Consider the following 23,174-nt stretch of genomic DNA (forward strand, 5'->3'; position numbering starts at 1 on the left):
TCTGCTGTTTAAGGTTTCCTACCAATATGTTGCAGATACTGGAATATATTATATATACATTACTGGAAATCTCAACAGCTTTAATCACGTCTCAAGAACAGTTGCTCTGTAAATGGAAATGTCTTTGTTTGTATTTCCATGTTTTCTTTACTGGAACCAGAGATGCTGAGAGCTTCTTTTTGTCACTTTGCTCTTGCAGGTGCAGGCCTTATTTTAATTCAGTGAAGGTAAACTCCTCCAGCCTAAGACAGCTGAAGAAATCTCCATTTTTTAAAGACAATATTAAAAATAAAAGGAGATTCAAATTTAAAATGTCTGGTTTGTGTGCATCAAGTTTTCTAAGGTGACACGGGTCCATAAGTCCTCAAACAAGTGGTAACTCTTACACAGACTGAAATAATGAGCTTCTCCAAATTCTGAGAATGAGTAAAATTTAAAAAAAAAAATCTATTTTTTTTAATGAGGCACACTCCAAAATTCTAGAAGTAAATATACAGACAACTTTAAAGCAGAAACCGCATGGAAAAATATTTTAAATTTTTTCCATATTTTACCACAGCTTTTATTGCCTTTTTAGAATCTTAACATTTTAATCACAAGCTGTCTAAGCTGTCTTTCAGTGCTGGGCTAAAAAACAGATTCCACCTTTCCAAAAGCCTTCTTGACAGACTGGGAATGTGATTTTGGACCAGACTGCATGGGACGGGTCTTGTAGAGGAAGGATTCATGTCAGACCAGGTCTCGTTAGTTCACCACCTCCAACAGGCACACCACAGTACTAAAGCTAAAAAGAATGCTGCTGCTACCCTAGAAGGGATTTGGGAATTCAGGCTGTTCCTTAAGAGTACTTGGCACGGCCACTTCTGCCTTGTGGTGTCAGCAACTATTAAGAGAGAAAGTAACTGTCTCCAAGGGGTCCAAACCTGTCCTTGTGCCACAGGCATGTTGTAAAGGAGCAGCAGCAGCAGCCCTGAAATGGCCTTTTAGGTGGCAATGGCACATTTTCTGCACCATAGAAAAGGCAGGGCTTTAACTCCCCCCAGCAGCACTATGCATTCCTGAACAGCCACCACAGCCAAATGAGGCTGTACCTGCTGGGGAACTCTGTGATGCTCTTCTCCTAAAATTCATTGCTTGGGAATTGTGAGGAATTACTGTGAATTGATACTACAGAAACGAGGGTTTGGAGCAGACTCCTACAGCAGTAAGAACTGCCTCAGATACCAAAAGGTTTAGTAATCAGATCTGTACTTGATCATTACAGTACATTACTAAATGTAACCATACATTACTGTTGTCTATTTTCCATACTTGTAGTGTACAGTAGAAGATACCTAAAGTCTTCTCTTAGGAGAGATGAAATCCTAAGGTTTAACATTTCTCCCTAAGGAAGCCCTCTGTAGAAAATGTCACCTGTTCTGGGAAACAGTAACTGCTGCATCCATTCCCTTCAGCAGGGCAACATTTACCCTTGAAAACCACTTTATTCAAAATGACCATGCTCACTCAGGTGAAATATGCTACAGATGTTCATAGGGGCGAACAAGACTGGATTTCACTTACTCACAGAGAAGTCCTTTAACTCTATACTGTGCCTTGATCAGAATGAAAATGAAGTAATCACAAGGAAGAACTCAAAAGGAAGACCAGAGACCAGAGAGGAGAGGGCGGCATGGTGCAAAGCCTATTCTTTCTGCTGCCTGCATGCAGAAGGTGCTGAACTCCATTACTGTACCTGCTTGGCACAGCCATTCCTGCACACGCCCTTTTCAGCAAGGATGATTTGAATTGCAGCAGCTTCTACAGATCCCTCATGAAAACTTTATTCCAAGTCCTAGGCAAGCACAGGAGAAACAGCCCTGCCCAAGAGGACTGCCAACGTGAAGAGATCAATGGCAGAAAGATAATGTCTCCTACCTGAGTGAGGCACAAGGCAAAGAGGAAAACTTCAGCTGAAACCTCCCATCCCTTAGCAGCCTTACCACAGCTCCATGCTCAGGAGCAATCCATAGTGCAATCCAGTAGTGAATATTCAGTATTCACTACTCTATCATAAATTTCAGCCGAAAAACAACTGATAGCCACCCAGTGCTCCATCAGGAGTCCCTACCATTCCTCGTACAAGCCAGCTCTCGAGTAATTCTGGTCACAGTTCTCCCCCTAGGCCCAGCCAAGGACAGGATCTTCAACTTTCTAAGTAAAGTGGAACAGAGAAAACACAGAAAAAGAGAAAAGGAAATGAAAATAAAATGCTTTTTGGAACTTCTTAAAGCTAGTCTTTGTATGAGCAATGAAAACATTGTGAAATAAACAGCACTTGGTGACAGACCTGTGCAACACCTCTGCCCATCTGCATTTCAATGGGACAGACTGACATTCTCATCTCTAGTACTTCTGACAGAGCACAGCTGTACTGCCACGGGAAAGCTGCTGCTGCCTTGGAACAGACACGGTGTAGGTGGACAAGAATAACCACCCTCCTGCTCTGCTGTCAATAAGCCTTTCCTAAAGAGTCACAGAAGAGCAGTGTACAGCACCAACACAAACATATTTAACATTTATTGACTGAGCAGTACAAAGCCGTGCTCGCACGTTCTGTGGTACTTTACGTGGAGGAGATCTGGCATTACCTTAGCTATCCCCTCAACCTACAGCATCCCAAAAAATCTCAGTAGGATTCCTGCCCCCTTCATTTGTCTCTCTGCTATATTCTGTCAAGGCACCAAAATCAATAGTGGCACACTGATAGAACCCAAATTGGTTGGAAGATCCAGTACGTGGTATCCAGTCAGTCAAGCGTGATGGATTTAATTCATGCAGCACTTATTATTCCCAAGCTTTGCTTGTCAACAGGGAAAAAAAGGATAGATCTGAAAAGCAATCAGGCAGTTTTCAGAAAGACAAATCTTGCAGTCGTTCTACTTGCTCCCCTACCTCCATTAGTTGTTTTTTTTTTCTTCACTCTCATTTCTGTACTTTTCATCTCTCTAACACATCATAATAAAGGGCAGCTGTTGTCAACTGAAGTCTGTTAAATTTTCTGGAAATTTCTGTAGCATATGCACAAAGGTTTTAACTAGAGCATGATGACACCAATCTCTAATGGGCAAATTGTCAATCCAATATGAGTAAGCACATTTAAAATACTAAGGATCCTACATGCTAACACACAGACCCCCTATTTAAGAGTTTGAGGCTACATTTTCAGGTGGCTTTTCCTTCTCACATGTTTTGTGAGACCTGTATTTTGCTTTATATTTTCACAGTTAATGGCCTAATTTTGCAGGAAGAGCTCTGCATCTAAACAGAAGTTTTTTGATAAGAGCAATAAGGGTACTGTGAATCCTGAAGTTTGAATGGGACTCCAGGGGAAACTTGACAAGTCCATGGAAACCCTCAAATATTACTAATCACAAAGAAACCATATCATTTTAGCGCATTTTGGAGGCACGCATCAGGTGAAGGCTGAAACACTTGCAAGAAATTGTCCTGGTTTTCTCTTCTCAAAGGTGTTTATGTCCAGCAATGGAAAGGGAATACCAAGGTAGTATATGGAGCCCTGAAGCAGGCCAATTTCTACTTGTTCTGATCAGCATGTTGGCATGGCTTAGCCTGCTCTCTTTTTCCTGGAACCTGGCTTTCTAGAAGCTTGTCTTCAGCCATGAACAAGGAATTCCTTGTGTGCTGACCAACACGTAACAGTACAAGAACACCGGGAGGTTCCTGCTGCTGACATCAAGCACCAGTCCTAAGACCCAGCTGAGCTGGAGACTGCCCTGGCCGGGCACTTCAGGTGAGAATCATTTCATAATTATTTAACCCCTGTGCTTACTGCCTGTTCAGCCATCACATTTTGCAGAGCCTCAATATTAAGTGGGGGTTCCAGGGCCACTACAGTGTGAAGGCAGCCATTGGAACCAGGGGCTTTCAAACATCCCTGAAAAGGTGAATTGTTGGTGCAGCTTTTGATTTTAAGCCATTTTTAGCAGATATTTTCCCCGAGTTCTCTAATGTATGTGGCATTGCACAATAAAAGTTTAAGATGAATCCCATGCACCAGACATACACCTTCACTGAGGTTTCAGGAGAAGTCCCTAGTTTTCACATTACTTCATCACTTAACTTGTTCAAGTGTTGGATGAGGATATTAATTCCTGGTTTTGTCTGGTGCTAACAGCAGAGTAATAAGTCTCATCTTGGAAATATTAATCTGTGTTCGTATGTCAGCTTTAGGTTTCCATCTGGTAATCTGACTCCCTGCTCCACACTCCCTCCATGGCTGAAGGCCAAGGTTGCAGAACTAACGTATGGCTACACCCGCACTGCCATCTGCTGCACAGCAAAGCCCTTCCAAGATCACAGCGGTGGGGCAGGAAGACGAGGAGAAAAACAACACTTCTGTACTGAAAATGAGAATTGCATACCTCAATTTATATAATCACCATTTATCATATATGCAGTCTAAGACATATACCTTCATTTACTGACAGGAAAAAAGGAGGTCTCTGACTCAAAAATCTTGGACGTTATGGTCACAATTACTCTCCTGCTTTGTGTGCCTGCCTTGGAAGAGCTGCAATCTCTCCATGACAAGGCTGATGGCCCAGCAGAATATACTTCACATGGATTTCACTAGCATGGCACATATGACATACGGAGTTTGATTTTAATTTATGTGTAAAGACACACAAAGGCTCGGGCAAAAAAAAATCACTTTGTATTTTCTTTGAGTTTATATTTTGATCTATTTTATTTCAGAGTAAGATTATATTAGAATGAACATGAAATTAAGACATTATTCAGTGAGTCATGAAAACAGATTTTTTGGAATGGACAAGGATTAAAAGGCAAGACTATTTGTACTGCACTGGGGGATGATGATTACTTTAGATTTAGATGGCAAATAAAATACCAGAATCAATCATTCAGTTATCCTTCCAAGCAGGATGAATAAATGTCTTTTCTTCAGAAAGAAACTATTGGTAAAGACCAAGTAAAGACCCAAACCTCCAGCATACCCAAAAATATCCACTGGTGAGATATTTTTGAGAGTGGTTTCAGAGACGTCAAGGAAAGGGTTGCTATCATTTTACATACAAATTTCTAAATTACTATGGTGATGCATACTTGCAAAAATCCTAAAACCAAGTCTTCCCAACAAATTAGTAGAGGTTTCTGAGTTGTTTTTAACCTGACTCCTAGGCTTAAGAGTGGAGGTTTCATGAATCAGGGTCATAAATAATTTCTGACTGTACATAAAGGTAGACCGGCTTCTGCTGTCATTAAGCCAGACTTCTCATCAGATGTCTGAAACTCTGGATCTTCATGGAAACCCAGGCTAAAGGGCCCCAGTCCTTCCCACTGTTCCATGACAGAAAGGTTATATTCAGCACTTTTCTTCAGCCAAGTACACCCACGACACTCCTGTTCTAAATCAAGTAACTGGTTACATCAATGCTCCCACCTCACAGATTTCAGCAAATGAAAACTTTCATGCTCTTCAATGAACATCACTGATACCATCTCCTGATCTTCCTGATGATTTGCTGTAGGCACTCATCTTGCACACCTTTCTCCCTCTTGAACAGGATGCTTCCTGAAGCATTTGTTTCAAGGGCTGGATGGTCTGGAGGCAACAGAGCTTGGGACTGGATGTGACAGGAATCACCTCAGGCTGTACACAGAGGACTCAAGGCTGTCCTGGCCTCCAAACACTGATTTGTTTTTGTACCACGCACCTCTCTCTACCAGCACCATTGCTATGTGCACCAGGAACCCAGAAATGATTCCCAAAAGAGAATAAAAAAAAATCACATAATTCAAAACCACTGGGGCAACTTCAGTCTGCACTAAGAATAGGCATCCTGAAAATCTGCATCCTATCAGTTCTATTAATAACCCAATCTTCAAGTCAGTATTGACCTATTAATTATGCGTCAATAATTCATATGGAAGCATGCTCAGCTCCCTAAATGCAAGGTGAGATCAGAAATGGGTTTCAAAACCACAAACACTTATTTTCCACAGACACAGGGGGAAAATAAGCTCTCAGGCCAAAGCCAGGATCCAAAGCTGAACATTTGCTACTGCTTCAATTTCGTCTTCGCTCTCCAAACAAACTTAGCGACCAAACGGAGGTTGCAGGCACCTAGTCCATGACAGGGTTAGTTGGTTCTTCAAAAATTCCCTTTTCTTTTTGTAACTCTTGCCTTGTTTCTGCCAAAGGCTGTCCTTGCACTCCGGCCCTGCTGAGCCCGCAGCCAGACGGGCTGAGACAATAGCTCCAAAGGAGGTGTGACTGCCCGCCCATTGCCGAGTTGCTCACTTCGGAGCCTGGATGCGTTCATTTACATGCTAACGCTATTAACGACTGCGCGAAACACAAATGGAGTGGGTTTTTTTAAGGCAGCTGCGCCTGTTTGGGGATTTTGACAGTGAAGACACAGAAGACAAAACAAAACCCAGCATACAAAACAAAACCAACCCAGATGTCCTGTGGCAGCTTAGAGGAATTAAGGAAAGGGAAGAAAAAAAAAAAAAAGAAGAAAAAAGAGTTTTCTAAACTGCTGCTTCGGAGCTTTTATCTAGATTTAACGGATACATTAATTCAATTGATGTGCAGTTTAACCAGCCGACAACACATGAATACCTTCCACAAATGGTAGGATTTGCCTTCTTTCCCCCTGCAGAGACATTACCACAGATGTGAGCTTTTTCCTTCTGCTCTTTTCCTTCCCCCATACCTCTCTCTGTAATATTTTAGCAAATAATGAAATGTACCACGTCTCCCAACACACATGCACGGTGACACTGAAATGAGCTGCTCCTCGCTCCATGCTGCAGTTTCTTCCTTAACTGCCTCAGACTCTTAATGCAATTTTACTGGCTTTTTAAATTTTTGATGGACAAATATTGATATGCTAATGACTTTCAAGCCAGCGTCCAAGAACAAATTCTCTTACTTAAAAAGAAAAAAACCCCAAATAGATTTTTTTTTACCTGGGATTGGCATGATGTCCAAGGACAGGATAGAAAGAAGCAAAACTGGATGTTGGGAAAACAGGGACATGGTTAGAGACATTCTTATAAAAGAGGGAAAAAGGAGAGAGAATAATGGAATGAATGCAAAAATACAGCAAAAGAAAGGGAAAAAACCAGTACTGGAAGGGAAATCTGACATTTAAACCTCGGCTCCTGGCTGGTGCCCATGGCAACTCCTCTGACAAGTTGGTAAAAACTATTCTCTCCTTTGACTGCTTTCAAGGATAATCCTTGCTTCTCTTTCCTGGGAACCATGACAGATTTTCTCTCTTTAGGGACGGTGCTGGAGTTTCTTTTATAATGGCTCTAATAAATAATGGAGTGTTAATGTCTTTTAGGATGACTAGCTGTGAAGTTGGGCCTGTTTAGGACACATTTTCACACTTGTGTCCAAGGGAGGCATTATGTAGCAAGGAATACAGGTGCCTTCCAATGCTTTGCATCCCATGTTTGTGATGTTTTAAAAATTCTAAATGGAATCCAGCATTTAAAAAAAAAATCATTTAAAGGAAAACAACCTGACTTGCTCCATTGAGCTCAGCATGTGGTATTCACGGTTTCTAAATTTAAATAAGGTTTCCATCTGCTCCGTTGTTCAGGAATCTTAGGGAACACTATTAGAGAGCAGGAGGAGGGGGGGAGAGCAAGCATGCACATATTGAGGCAAGGTTATGCTTTCTGTGTGGGATACTTTTGAAGCAAACACAGGTCTGTACTGTGCTGGGTGTTTCTCTGACAGACAGAGCCCCACAGCCCCAATCCAGCAGCTGGGGCTGTACCTGGGAACACCACAGTATCATGGAATTTCCCTAATGCCTGCCCAGCACATCCTACTGCTCATCCAGGGCTTTCAGGTGTGCTGGCAGCTCCCTGAGGACAGTGGGAAGGATCTCTCCTTCAAACAGTGTCTTCACTGCAGTTTGTGAGGCATAGCCTAACACCCTGAGCCCCTTCCCGAACATCAGACACTGTCTCCTCAAGTGTAAGGGAAACTGGGCTTCTTTGGAGCAAGAATAGATGGATCAGCTGCAGGAATGAAAGTTCTCACACAGGGGCCTATTGCTCTTATTTCTTTACTGAAGTATGAGCAAAAAATTTACCATTTCCAGTAACTTTCACCACATTAAGTAGAAAGAAGAGTGCCAGAAACTGTACAGCCTTGTATTAATAGGTCAAAGTCAGCAGGATAAAATGCACTCGGAAATCCCTGGCAGCATGAACAAGATGCATAGCTCTAGCCCAGAAGAGAAAAAACACGGTGTAAGTAAGCCATAAACCATGTATGTTTAAAGAGAGTCATAAGGTTTTATACTGGCCTTAGAATAAAAGCTTTTAATATATTTAACAGCCATCTGGAAAACAGGCAGGACACAAATGTGGTGATATTATAAAATGTAGAAAACAAACATGTCTAGGAGGACACAGAAAAGCCCAAGAAAGCTCGGGGCAGAAGGGAAGCATGAGAACAGATGGAATTAGTTGTGAGCAAAAGCGAAGTAAAATATAACCAATAATCATAACTTCAAACTTTGCACTTTCTGTGCATTTAAATGAGTTAATCACCCAAGAAAGCGAAGAGAATGCCACTAAGGGACCGTGCCATTAAAACCTACTGTGTCTGTGCCACAGAGTTTCTAAAAGCAATTTCTCACAGTGAGGTTGGTAGTAGCACGTCAGTGTTGCAGGACTCAATCCTTTTCAAACCCTCTGAGAATGGTGAAGAAATGGGGTAGGAACGCAGCTCTGCAGTTTTGTTATGCAAATCCACAGTGCACTTCCCGAAAACATTTTGTTCATTTCTCCTCACTGGTTACAGACACACACAAAGTTTTTGGGGAACGGGACGGCAGATTCTAAAAGGACAGATTTAAATGATTAAAGGAATGAGGATATTTCCATGTGAAGGACGATTTACAAGTTCTGGGGCTGGTCTCTCTGTTCTGCTTGTGCAGTGCTCACTATAAGGCACTGCCAGCCACAACAGTAATGAGAAGCAGGACAAGGAGATCAGCGCTGCCCTGATTAAAGAGGATACATCTTAGGGAAGCTGCGATACCAGGCTACAAAGGACTGTGCAGAAAAGTCCTGCATTTTATAGGCCTTCTTAAAACACAAGATCAAGAAGGATGTTTGAAAGCCAGAAATGTAAAACTGATACAAAGTGCTGCATAATGAACCCATCGCCACAACCAACGGAGGCAAGGCCTCAATGAGATTAGAAAAGATTGCTGTTTTTAAAGCGATGAAATCCACACCTCTGTCGGAACTCAGGACATCCCTTTGGGTGGCCGGAGTTGCCAAGACCCCTGCCAGGGGGCTCAGAGACCCTGGCACGGAGCCCAGAACACCTGTGGGTTCGATTATGACCCGTGAAGCAAATTGCCAGCTTTGTATGAAGACCTGCAAGCCACAGCAGTTTAATTAGTGTAATTATAAAAATTATCACTGGGTGAAAAAGTAGATTTTGGGATTTTTAGTATGGGGGTTTTGGGGGCAAGATTTGAGCACGTCTAGCCTTTCTTCTTCTTCTTCTCTGCCTCCATCTTCTGCTGTGATGTTGGCACTTTTAGATTGGTTTAGAGTAATGGCTCACTGTCCAGTAAAGGTGATAGGTATTGGAAAGCAATTGTAAACATGTTATACGCAGTTTTTAGTATAAAGAGATAACACCACTTCAGGGGCAGTCAGAGTGCCTGGAACTGTCCTCCTGGACAGACCTTGGCAGGGCGGGAGGAAAATTTTTTATAGATAAGAAATAATAAATACTTCTGAGACCAAAAACTGAAGAACTCCGACTCATCCTTCAATAGCGCGGGCCAAAGCAGAGACTTTTTACCCCTGCGCCCTTTGAGACACCTCTTCCTGAAAACAATTTAAAACTTTCCTAAGAACACAATCATAAAATACTACAGGATAGGATGAAGGAGGACGACCTCATTCTTCAAGCACTGATTCAAGAATGCAGTCAAGGATTAACCTAACCTCATTTTCACTTGTGGATATCAACAAGTAGAGCATGATGGTAACTCACACACTCAAAATTAGGAAGAAGTTTAAGCAGCCTGTGCAAATTGATGACTGACTGATGAAAGTGCAAGAGACACTCTTCCAGTGTGGATGAATCCTGCTGTAACCCTAATTCACAGTAAGATTTTCTTCCCTCAGAAGCCATAGCTGGTCCAGCAACAGAGTATTTGACAAGGTGGAGGCTGGATTAATTTTTCCAGAACATGCTTAAAAACTAATTTAGTGAGTGGTAACAGGTTTGAGAAAATGTGCTTGCTTTTAAAGCAGAAAGAGGTTAGACAAGGATGGAATAAATAGCCTGGAAAAAGCAGATGGTATGGTGGTTGTGATGGACCATCAGGAATGTCTCACTGCAACGGGAATGCAAACTAAATGTGCCTCAGCAGTCCTACCTTTTAATAGAGGCTCATCCAAAAGTTATGCCAAAAATATGGGCTTGCTTTCCCTACAGGGTTGTTTTTTTTCAGCAGTGCAGCCATTGCAAATGACCACACAGTCATGAATTAGCTGAAAATTTTCAGCAATAATTAGTTTAGTGATTAGTAGTTACAGATTTTAAAAATATTTAAATATGAAAAGAAGGAACACAAACATTCTGGTCTTCAAAACCAACTGATAGAAGAGTTTTCAAGCAACCACAAATGCTTAAAACTCTTGTTTTAAAAGAACGTTGAGGCTCCTTTTTCAGCTGCTTGAGTACAGAAACTGACACTCAAAGAAAAATGTCAAATACTGCAGCAATCACAAATTACATAAAATGTAATCACAGGGCTTGGCATCACTGTGCTAGAACGTTAAAATATGCCCAAAATACATCCTGTTCTAGTGGGGAGAGCATTCGGCTGAGAAAGATGAGGCAGGATCTATTTGTGGCTTTCAGCAGTGGCTTTTGGGGCAATTATAAAAACCACCTGTAGAGCTGCTTCCCACTTTTATTTTGAGACACAGCATTGCATTGACAAATCTGTACAATGCTTAGTAAAAATGGTTCCCAGTTTCAACTGGGGCTGTATGTGTAACTTTACTATAAATAACAGCAAGAAAGATACTCCAAAGCCCTGTATTTAATTCCTTGTGAGAACACCAAGTCACAGGTAATCTTAGCTGTGCTTCCAGATAGGCAGAGAGCAAGGGTTCAGGAATCTCAGCAGCAGCTGCTTCTTCCTCCTGTGAACAGACAATGCATGGTGGTCCTAATGCACTCTTTCCCTGCCTTCTTTGCTCCCTGGGATTGAGTGTAAACATAATAATAATACATGAATACAGACATCACGGCCTAAAGCTGCTCTTTTTATCCCCAAAGTTTCATATTGCAGGTGTTATTTATACTGTTTGTTCCGTAAGGAAATCTCTGGAAAGCAAAATGAGGAGTTTCCAGCCCTTTGAAAGATAAACAGCTTGCTGTGTGAAGGGGAGGAAGCACTAATAGCTTGCATGCTCATAACTTGAGCACATTATTCTTTGATGTATTACAGTAAAGCCATTTCCATGACATGCTAACATTGTTCCTTTAGGTACTGCTTCAGGAGGAGAGTATTTCTGGTAAAATTCTCAGAGAGCAGTAAAACCCGCAGCTGCCTGCCCTCAAGACAGGGTAAGTCATGATTTGAGTATTGGAATGCATCAGTGATTCAGATCTGAGGTACCTGAGAGTTATCCAGGAGCTCCCCATTCTCCAGGCATTTGGACTATAAAATAACCCACAGCTTGTTTCTGCTGGACCCAGCTTTAAAACAGTAACACACCTGCTTTAGGTCAGACCAGTTACAGACTCACTCACTGTGAGATGGGTGACACTTTCACATGCACATCATCAGCCTTCCTAAACCAGGGCCTTGAGAATCACTTCTTGGTAGCCATACCTAAGCAGACCTGGTGGCAGAGTTGCAGAAAGGGGATCAGACACACAGGGACAAGGCAGCAGACTCTGGAAAGTGGGGAACTGAAGTTTGAAAGAGAAATGGGAAAAAGAGGACATTTTACCTCACTCCTTCTGACTGTAAATATGTATAATTTATATTCCCTTTTGACGAGTTACTCAAATATTTTTAATTTACAGGTAATCTGAGTTACAGTCACAAAATCAGGACAAGTCAGACGTGGCAAGAAACCAAAACAACTGGGCATTACACTACAAGCTGCTTCCATTCTGAATTTGGATTAGACATCACCTTTGCAAACCAAGAAGAAGGCTCCAAGTTTGCAAATGGAAACCCCGAAGCAGCAGGAGCTGAAAGGTAGCTCTAAAGTTTCCAGGCTCATGCTATAAAATGTCTTGTCTTTGCAGTAAAGAGAAACCTGAACAGAATGCATGACCATGGCTACTCCCACTCCTGTGAGTCCCAAGCATCCAAACTCATAGCTATGTGGGAGGTCCCAGGAATGAAATTACCATCTTGCAGCCTGAGGCCCTCCAGGTACTACAGCTGATTAACTCCCTACAACTGCAGGCTCGGTGACCCCTGAAGAGCACAAAACCAGCAGGAAGGAGTGGCTTCCTTGGCAGTGTGTGTGGTACATGCATGAGCCAGGTGATGTCACTCCCAGCCAGAACAGGCCTCCCACACTTCCTTCACCAGTTCCCCCTGAAAAGGCCCTTCTGGCCTTTGAAACAGCAAACAGGGGTTTCAGCTCTCAACAGACTGCTGTGCTGTCATTACTGTATTGTAATCTCCCCAGCAACCCCTTTCTTGGTGCCTCTGGCACACCATGGCCAGCCAGTCTGCAGTTCTCTCTCCTCATGTGACTCTTTCTAGGGATCTCTCAGCTGCTCCATTCTCATCATCCTGGCAATGCTCCCTAGCTCCAGTTCCCCTTTTGGATCACACATCAGCTCCCTTCCAAATGCTGTACCAGGACAAAGTCATGTCTGTGTGTGACAGGGAAGGAAGTGCTTTATCTGCTGGGTTACTTAAAATCTATTCCAGCCTTCAAAAACGTCTGTCAGCAACCAAAGTACAACCAATGCTTTTCCAGTGAAGGTTTAAAACATGTATCTTTAGCCAACTTCAGAATATCCCACAGGAAGCGGGACTGGATTTCACTACCACCCCCACACATGAATTCTGTGAGAGATGGAGCCTTACCAAAGCACCACTGACCTAAAAGCAAGGTGTGCTCAGGGCAGCAGATCCCTCTTGTCCCATGGACAAAGCTGCCAGAAGACTCTAGATGAAAGTCAGTGAAAAACTGGGAGCAATAGCTGGACTCTGTTTATGCTAAGGAAGTACAATGGGATAATAAAGAACTTCATGCACTCTCAGTGCCCTCCAGCAGAGCTCAGAAGACGTCACGAGTCTTGTACTGGTATGCTGCTCTTGCATAACATAACACCACCAGATACTGCTCTTCTGGTCATGGCTAGTAGTTTTATTTGTTGATATAGAAACAACTGAGAAAGTAAATTTTTCCCCCTCAAGACAGACAGTAAAACATCTGTGTATGGATCGGTGTTACCACATCTGCCCCGTTCATGATCAGCAATTGCCTCTACCGCAGCCAAAATAGAAATGTAGGCAGCTTGAGCTAAAGACTTTAACTCAACAAGTGAGATAAGAAATGAGGAAAAAGTCCTACACATTGCCCAGGAAACCATAAGTAGGCAGAAATTAAGCCCCCAGTTCAGCAGAACTCTTTATGCTTGAGTGTTTTGAGGACACTTGAAGAAGACAAACCCTGCAGCGGCACGGAGCTGCTGAGTGCTGGTCGGCACTTGGTTGGGTGACAGTTCACAGAGCAAAGCTCCTGCAAGGGCCAGCATCATTCCATGGGACTGCCCCAGCGGCCCCAGCTGCAGTCTCAGTCCAGGGTGATCCTGGTCAGGCGGAGCAGCAGACAGAGCACCGAACAGACAGACAAACTGAAGCCAGGACAAGCTTTGGCTTTACCTTTCTGGCAGGAACACTGTGCACAGGGACTGTGGAACAATATCTCAGTAAACAATAAAACCCCAAATTAATAAGGGAACCGGTGACATGCTTTGTGCCTGACATTTCTATACTGTATATAAATAAATGTTAGCTCAAAATATCTTGCTGCTGGCAACATATTATCCTATCAGTGCCTGATTTGACATGTGCTTTCCTTTAACAGCCAGAGACGCAATAAGCAGAATCTATGGAGCTTCTCTCAGCTTGAATTCCTCTGCTACTCAGAGGGATACTGCAACTGCAACCCACCACACATATGGAGTCATAAAATACTCATCACTGATTCTCAGGAGCAGGTTCTATTATTTTGGTAGATTGGCACTTCAGCTCTTTGACAAAATTTACTAGCACCTAATTTTACAAATCTTAAGAACAAACGAGGGAGAGATCACAGTGTTTCTGCCTTTGGCAGCCCACAAGAATGATGACATCCTTCCTAAAGCTCAACCAAGTCTAAGGTTATAGATACAACATTTTATCTCGTTCTGCTTTTTGCACATCTGTATTACTGGTTTATACAGCAGTTCTGTAAAGATTCCCTATAGACTTCAAAACATTTTTGTTTCAAAACTGATTTATGAACTGAGAGTCATGGTCAGTGCTTATGGTATTCTTATCCCTAAAAATGAAAAGCTGAGAGTGAGTGATAGGTATCTCCTGTTAAAGGGACTTTAAGACTATATGTTTTCCATTTTCATTTCCCTGCACAGTCATAAATTGGTGTTGGATTGATTCAATGACCTAGATATTACTACTTCCACAACTTGGTCATTTTTATCTCCTGATCAAAATGGCTGCAATACAGGAAGGATCTTTATGTCTTTTTCTATCAAATTGCTATGCCAGTTATTTGCAACAAAGATGCTAAAATGGCCACGTCACAGGAAAGTTATTATTATTTTTATTGCAAACAGAACAGAATTAGCCACAGCTGCAGACTAAAATTTTATTCTTCAGCCTTTTTATTAAATTAGCTCACTTTGTCATATGGTGTCTAATTATCCTTCAGACAGACAAACTGCATATTCCACACAGAAGATAAAAGCAGACTGAACATCTCCCTCACTGGAACAGTGTTTCCCTTTTGGTCCCTCTTGGTAAGATGAAGGTAAAAACAGCCATGCACACTCCTCTGTCCTACACAGGAAGCTTTCCATCTGTCCACAGAGAAGGGCTCATTTTTATTGCTTTGGACATTTCCTAGGGAACACAAAGTACCACTGCCAATTTCTGTCCCAGGAAGTATGATGTTTGATTTTAATTATATTTCCAGAGCTTTTTAGGACTACAGCATTTCTAATTACTAGTGCAAACTAAAGGAATCAGGATGGGATGCCCTCCTGACATCCTAAGGGCAGCAAAACAGCTGAGCTGATCACATCATTCGCCCCCTCAGAGTATAGATCAATGTCAAAGGAAGGATAATAGACTATAGAAACCTCTCATGGGCACCTGAGGAGATGCTTTACTCCGATGAGAGGTCCCATCAGAGCATTCTGCTACAGGAGAAAAACAAATTCTGAATGGTGACACCACCAAAGTCCTGCAGAAACCTGGTGAAAGCCCTCTGGAATACCTGAATCCCATATTTCTGCATGGAAAAAATTTCTGAAATACTGGACAGTGAATACACTGCTGAGACTGACTGCATACTCCTCTTGTATGTTAACAAGTGGGTGAGAATGGGAAAAAAATATTCCTATAGTTACCTATTTATCTACTGCTCACCCTCCCCCTGCTCCACTCTCCTGGCTTAGTGCCTACAGAGGATTCCAGTTTGGTATCCATGTTCTGAAAACAGTAACAGAACCCAAAAACCAACTGGAGAGACTGTTGAAATAATACAGCAAGGTGTAATTCTTTCTAAGAATTGCTACCAACTACCAAAAAAAAAAAAAAAAGGCTTTTACTTCTTTTTTTCAGTTACAAAGCCAAGAAAAGTTTTAACTGAAAATAATTACAGTTCCCTAAACCTTGGAAAGCAGTGGATTTAGTTAATATGCAAAATTCTCTTTGGTGCTACACAAATAATTGGGTTATGGAGATGCATGAGAGAAGGGCTTGTATCATGAATCAAGGTAAGAGAATTTCATCACAAAAGAACAGATGTTCTAAGGACTGACTTCTGAAAACAAAGTTACCTTAAAAAAAAAAAAATCAGAAAAAAGCTTCCTGGCAATATTAAATATTAAGGACAGCCACAACTTCCTACTCCTGCATTGCTTCTCTGCATAACTGATGCTAGAACTCAGCTTTACCCAGACACAGATGGTTTTGTTCAGGTGATTCTGCTGACTAGATTTGAGAGCCATCTTTTGGAATTCCAGCTAAACACATCATTACATCTGAGTTTCACAAATGCTACATGTGAGCGGCGCACCAGCCTTTATTTGAAGTCTCCTGTGGGGAAAGCACCCACAAAACAGTACAAATTACTCACTTTGTGTTTGCTGAAACACAGCCCTCTCTGAGAGCGACAGTGCCTGCGTCCATGAGATGCCTGTGAATAGATTTGGCCACCAGAAGCACGTTAAAAACCCAGTTATTTTTCTATCCACTGCTACCCAGAGCTGTTATTACAGCTTCTCTCCTCTTTGGAAACCAATCTAAATAAAACATCACTCCCCTGTAATGTGACTTTCTCAGCCTGCTGTCAGGTTTAAGCAACCTAAAGTCACGGGATGCCAGGTCCCTGAGGCCTCACAGAGAGGGCACGCCAGCCTTTTTGCTTGGTAAAGTCTTTCTCAGCGCTGTTCTTCTCTCATAAGTCTAAAATTCACTCTTCCAAGATCTTATGCACACTCTGGCCATAATCTGACTTCACCTCAGGATACAGGAGCAGTGTCCTCTCCCAAGGCTTGAGAAGGTCACTATGCAGGGAGACAGTGCTGCTGCAGACACTGCCCAGGCCCTGGGCTGCAGGGACGGGCCTGGAGGACACTGCAGGACCCACCCGCACATGCAGTCAGATCTTTTCTCACGAGTTACCTCCTCCAGCACATTTAATTCACAGTATTTGCACTAACTGGTTTTCTAAAATCACTGAGGAAGTGCAAGTGTGGTATTTCTGTTGGCACATGGATGTTGTCAAGTACGTTCCAGAGCCCTGCTGGAATGAAAGAGCCAGTTTTCCTATATAACCTTAATTACATTGTTCTGTGCTTACACAGTTCCAGCAAACACAGGATTGCTGGAACTCACAAAGGACTTCCTCCATAAATAGATTTTTCTGCTAATTTCAGTTGTTTGTTCACCCAACTAATTATTCATAGAGCAGCCATTGCTTTACTATCTTTGAGCACTGTAAATTATCTAGATACAGTAATAAATACCACTTCAGAGTTTAAACTTGGCTTACTTGGTTATTTGCTCTGAAACACTGTTTTAGACCATGAGGCTGAAATCTCTCTCAGTGACTGGGTAATATAAGAGTGCTTCAGCTCTGCAACATGTAAAGGAGATGCCTGTTATTCTAGATGTTCAGTATGTGCCAGAGACCCAGGCAGATTTGTTCCCAGGCCCCTACACCCACTCTGTCACTACTGCCAGTAGCAGAAATGCATGTATGAACTATAGAGATCCACTGCAAATACAGCACTGCAGGCATACAATAAATTCGCAGTGAGCTCTTCAATAGAGAGGGTATTCACAGGCAGAACTGTCTCTGTTCTCCTCTGGAATTTGCAGCTATACTTTTTTCAGCTATTTTCTCGATTGTACATTTTTGACTGATTTTTCTCTTTCACTTACTTATTTTTTCATTTCTTTCTGCTTCCTGGCCAATGCCTTGTACCTGAGCCTACTTGAAGAGCTGTGGCTCCAGGTGTGTTTCCCGCTGCGCTGTATTGGAGCCCTGCTCTGGAAGGGAGAGGACCTGAGCCCTTGGATTACAATTGCTGACCTGGGACTGCAAAATATCTTACAGCTCCACACAAATTTCTGCCTGTCACTAACCCTACTCGGTATATAAGTAATCGGCCCACAACTCAGATGGCAATCTTAGGTAGTTCATTTAAGAAGGAACTGAGTTAATGCTTGAGAAACTGAATTAAAATAATAAAAATTCTATGGTAGTTCACCATTCAGATATGTGTAGCTAAAAATACAAAAAAAAAAAAAAAAGAGGAGGAATGGGAATCTGCAGTTCTTACTGCTTTGAATTAATCTACTTGACAGATGTGTACTACACTTTTATATCAACAAAGATAATTTGATTTTACAGGAAGAAAACTAGAACTACAAGTTATATTGTACCTGTAACAGAACTGATTTATAATTAAGATTGAAAACTTTGTTGCTGCATTCCTCATGTTTTGTTGTTGTAATGATACAACCCTAAGAAGCATTTTTCCTTTGAAAGCACTTACATAAATATGCCATCCACTCAGAAGACCTGTTTTACTTGAGCATTCTGACATGCCTTTGCAATTTTAATGATTAAAATAGGTCCTCTGTGCTTTTTATTGCTGATGCCATCAGAAAGTCAGAGCATGAGTAGGTCAATCCTCCTTATTATGATCCACAGAGTAATTTACTAAATTAAGTAAGCTCTTCCATCTTTTCATCTCAAGTAATTTAATGCAATTAAACACACACCTCACATTTATTTTTGAAAAAAGAAAAAAAAAAAGAGGATTTGGAAACCAGATTTGTTAGCCAACAAGAATTTCCAAGAATTTGGAGGAAATTGATGTTTTATGTCAGTAATTGAAATTAATTTTAAAATGAGGTCAATATATCAGCAGGAAGACAGCTGCTGGGTATCAGTGAGTGCATCCTCCTGTGAAGGAGAGCTCTGAGAAAAAAGGCATGAGCAAACATTTCTGGCTGTGCCTGAAATGCAGTAGGAAAGAGCAGGCAAGCACGGAACATCAGGAGCCCAGACAGGCCAGACACAGAATGGCTATCCAGGCTTGGGACTCCTAATCAACAGGGCAATCAGCTGAGTAATTAGGGACCTAGCTATCAAATCATTGTTCAGGTTTTATCAGATAAATCTCTGCGTTAACACATGTGTAATCTGGTCTCCCTTGAACCTTGACATCAATTCTAAATCAGAAGTTAACATCTTCAACTTAAAAACTGGTATAAATAGTAAGAAAAATACTCTTTTTGTTTTTGTTTATCAGTCTAGGCAGATGAACTCACAATGGCCTGCTATTAGTTGACACAAATATTCAGAGACTACTGGCATGCCAATTATTTGCAGAGCTGATAAGAAAACAATTAGCATGTGACATGGAAAAATACGAATGACATAAAATTCAGTTCTCATTATCTGAGAAAGTTTTTGATTTGTGAAAATAAAACACTAATGAATTGCTGAGAACCAGTGATTTCTACTACAGTCTTGATTTTGCTGGTGCCATCAATTTTTCACACCCCTTCAACTCAAGCTAAACATCAGGGGATTCTGTTTCTGACTCGGGGAGAAAACAGCAATCAACAGATCACAGGTACATCACAGTGAAGCCAGAGCGTTCCTTCAGGTGGACACCACGACAAAGAGAATTGGACATGAACTTGTAATTATGCTCCAAAAGCCATGGTCTCCACTCCCTGCTCCCTCCCAGCTGTCTGAGGCAGCCTAAGTTATCTTCAGCAAGGGACTGGCTGCGTGTCTCAGCAACACAAGATAATGAGGGCTTGGTGAACCAAGTGTCACAAAAAAGAGAAGTTGCAAGAGCAGTAGAGTGAACAAGCACATCTATCACACACACTTCCTTCCCCTAGAACTCACCATAAATTCTAGGCCTGGAGGAGGCCCACAGGTTTAATACAGGGCCTGAGATAAATGACACATCCCAACTTGTCATTCCAAATGGAAAGTAGGCGCAGTCCTTTGACCAACAAAAATTAGCTGTACCACTGTGACATCCCACCCTTAAGAAGGGAGCACCACAGACTTCTCAAACATCAGCCCCATTAGAGGACCAACTCTTGACAGGGCTGTGTTGGACACTGGAGCTCCACAGCTGATGGAGCTTCTCCCTGCAGCTCTGATCTATATCAGGAATGTCTGTGCCCACAGGAACTGGGGCTCCTTTCGATGCCCTTGCATGAAGCCACGTGAGCACTGTGAGCAGCAGTAAACATCCCAAATGAACCTTGGTACAGGCATCATTTACAAATACTCCTCACTCAGCACTGGCATCACGAGTGAGAATCTTAGACCAGATCCACCACAACAATATGAACAAAAAAAAAGTGTCTTTCTAGTTATTCAGTGGATCAGGGTTTTCACCACCCTCTTTTTATATTTCCTGTTTTAATACATTAGGATGGCTGTAGGCTTTGCCCTAAACTTTGACTGACATTTTGACAGCCTTTCTCCAGAGAATAAATCTATAGAGATCAACAAAAAAAGTCTGATAAACTTTTTCCGTAGCAAACATAAAACAAAAGTGTGTGACTTTTTGTGCTCACAGATATACTTTTTTAAAGCTTACCATGTCTCTTCTGAGAAAAGAGAGAAGAAAAAAAAATAGAAAGAAAAAAAGCTTAACAGCCTGGATACCACTTTTATTTTCAAAGATATTTTTTGTCAGTGAAGTAAAATAAATTATTTTTGCCCAAATGAATATTTTTGCAGGGGTTGTACATAATCTAGATAATGGAGTTCACCAAAATCAGCTCACGGAAACAAAAAGTGGAAAGCTCACATCACTGGTGAAGGATAGCTTTACATTGCTGACTTTAATGAATGAACTAAGGATGAGAGAAGCACCAATAAAATTCGAGTTTATCTTAAAATGAAAGTCAGCAGCACCATTTCCACTCCAGTGGTCAGCAATCTAGTGCCACACTCTGACACGAGACATGTGATGTGGGAACCCAGAGGAAGCACAGAGGGGCTGGGGGCTGCTGAAAAAGTACCAGATTATTTCAAAGAGTTCAGCATACTAAAGTCTATGCTCACCTGGGCTTTAAAATATTTTATTTCACCTAAATTAAATAAACATTTCAGTCAGTAATCAACTAGCTATTTATTCAGCCTTCCCATGTTTCAAAGTCCTCAGCCTACTCAATCATCATCTCATTGAAGCAGTTTGATATTTTGGTGTTTAAATAAATGATATCACTGAGGACACTTGGAGTGCCTATTGCTTGTTAGTGCCTCATCCTTATGCTCCAGAAGATGCATGGCTGAGAGCCAGCTGCAGGAAAAGGTAAGCTCCATGGAAAAGCTCACATAAAACCCCAGACTGCCATCACTTCAAAATCTCTGCTTCACAGAAAAAAAATAACAAGAAAAAGTATTTTCTGATGCAAGACTGGCAAAAAGAAATCCAGCTTCTCAATCCTTATCAAGTCTATTCCAACAGCCCTTATTTGAGACACTCTGTGTGAACTTGTAACAGGCTTTCAAAAGGGTGCAAGGAAATCATCACACACAAGACTCTGCGTAGACAAAAGGCAATTCCCTCAAACTTTGACCCAGAGCTTAGAGATTTCTCTCTTCCCAGTGCAAGCCTAAAGCAGCTTCAAATCAGATCAGCTCATTAGAGACTAGTTCCTTAAGAACACAAGGAAACCAACTCAAAAAAGACTTACTGCCAGCTGGAGTATTTCCTTTGCCTCTAGAAAAGTTTCTCCCAGAGAGGATGATTTTTTAGAAGACAGAATTCAGAGATGTAGCGTGTGCCTTTCTAAAAGCAGTGTATCTATCAAAATCACAAAGTTAATGAAAGGAAAAGTGGGTAATTATTGTTATTCATACAACAGCAATAGCAAGATAAATTCAATCTGTTGGCTTCACTGCGTTAGAAATCCCACACATAATGTGTCTCACCACACCTTCTCAGATTTACAGCACTGCAGAACACACCACTAAAAACATTTTGCTTAATTTTTTTTCTTTTTCTGGAAAAGTACCACACATTCCAAGTGATCAGCCATGGCAGCTACAGTCCACAGCATGAAACAGCAACAGCATCTTTCATTACAGAGAGCCTGATGAAGAGGAATTATCTTTAACTTGTTCCCATTAATTCATACATCCATTGTGTGGTTTGTGCTCTACAAGTGGAGAGCAGTTTTGAAAAAATGCAAGATTTTGGAAGTTGCAAGTTATTTGGAAAACTAACATGATGTTGCAGAAAATCAGATTTTTTACATTGTACATTGTACATTAATGTCTTTATTAATAATGTTACGGGGGGTTGTGCAAACAAGGGTAGCAAACCCTGACCTTGTGTAAAGCAAAAAGTAACTACAAAAGAGGGAACTTAAGTACTAGAATTGCAGCATGCAAAAAACCATTCACAGCTGCACATATTTATGCACATTACAGACTCATTTTCAGGGCATCACTGTTGGAGCATTTATTGTAAAAGTGTGTTTAAGAGGAAGCAGAAATTAAGAGTAAGCAGCTGGTACACAGAACAGATGTTCCACACCTGAGCACATCAGAGAGTGTGGTGACAGACGTGGCACTTACTGAAAATAGGGGAGGCAAAGAACAGAAACCAAAGATGAAAACTAGCACCGAGTCCAAGGAGTTCAAGCTCAAAAACCAAAGTTAAAGGTTTGGAATTCAGAAGTGACTCGCTTGTCATGGGGCAGAGTGGTTTTCTCTCTTTTATGCCCCTGTATAAATGGGAACCTGTCAGTCAGAATAGGTTCAGAAGTGCACAACCCATCTCTGCAAGTGCTCCCCACTAATTAACATAAACTTTATTTGATATCAGTAGTTTGAGATTCTTCTGATACCCGAGGATCTTTTAATACTGGATTTCCATTGTGCCACAAGCATTTGTGATTTCTAAATCCTTTCTCTGTTTGATCCCCTCCGGGGAAGTGTGCATGCCCCATGTACTTTTATTTATCACAGCAAGGGTGATTTGTCTAGAAGGGATAATTACAGAATAACATGGCCACAGGGTGTTCAGGTGTTTCTTTTAACTTAGGTGAAGGCTTCCTGTCTCAATGTTATGGGAACAGCCTGTCCTTTTTTGTGACACTTGGCTCATGTCACAAGTATGTATGAAATGTCTACTTCAGGAATTGTTTTCAAAACTCAGTCAAAGATAAAAGGTCAGATAGCTAAAACATCCAAGTTTTTATTTTCATTTTCCTTGAAGTTTTAATTCAACAGCAAAAATCTCTCAAATAGGAGTACAAGCTTTTTCCCCCCATTTTTCCTGACTTGACTTTCCAGTGCATCAACATTTCAGA

The sequence above is a fragment of the Fringilla coelebs genome (genome assembly GCF_963513975.1).
Source record: "Fringilla coelebs genome assembly, chromosome: 4".
Lineage (NCBI taxonomy): Eukaryota > Metazoa > Chordata > Aves > Passeriformes > Fringillidae > Fringilla > Fringilla coelebs.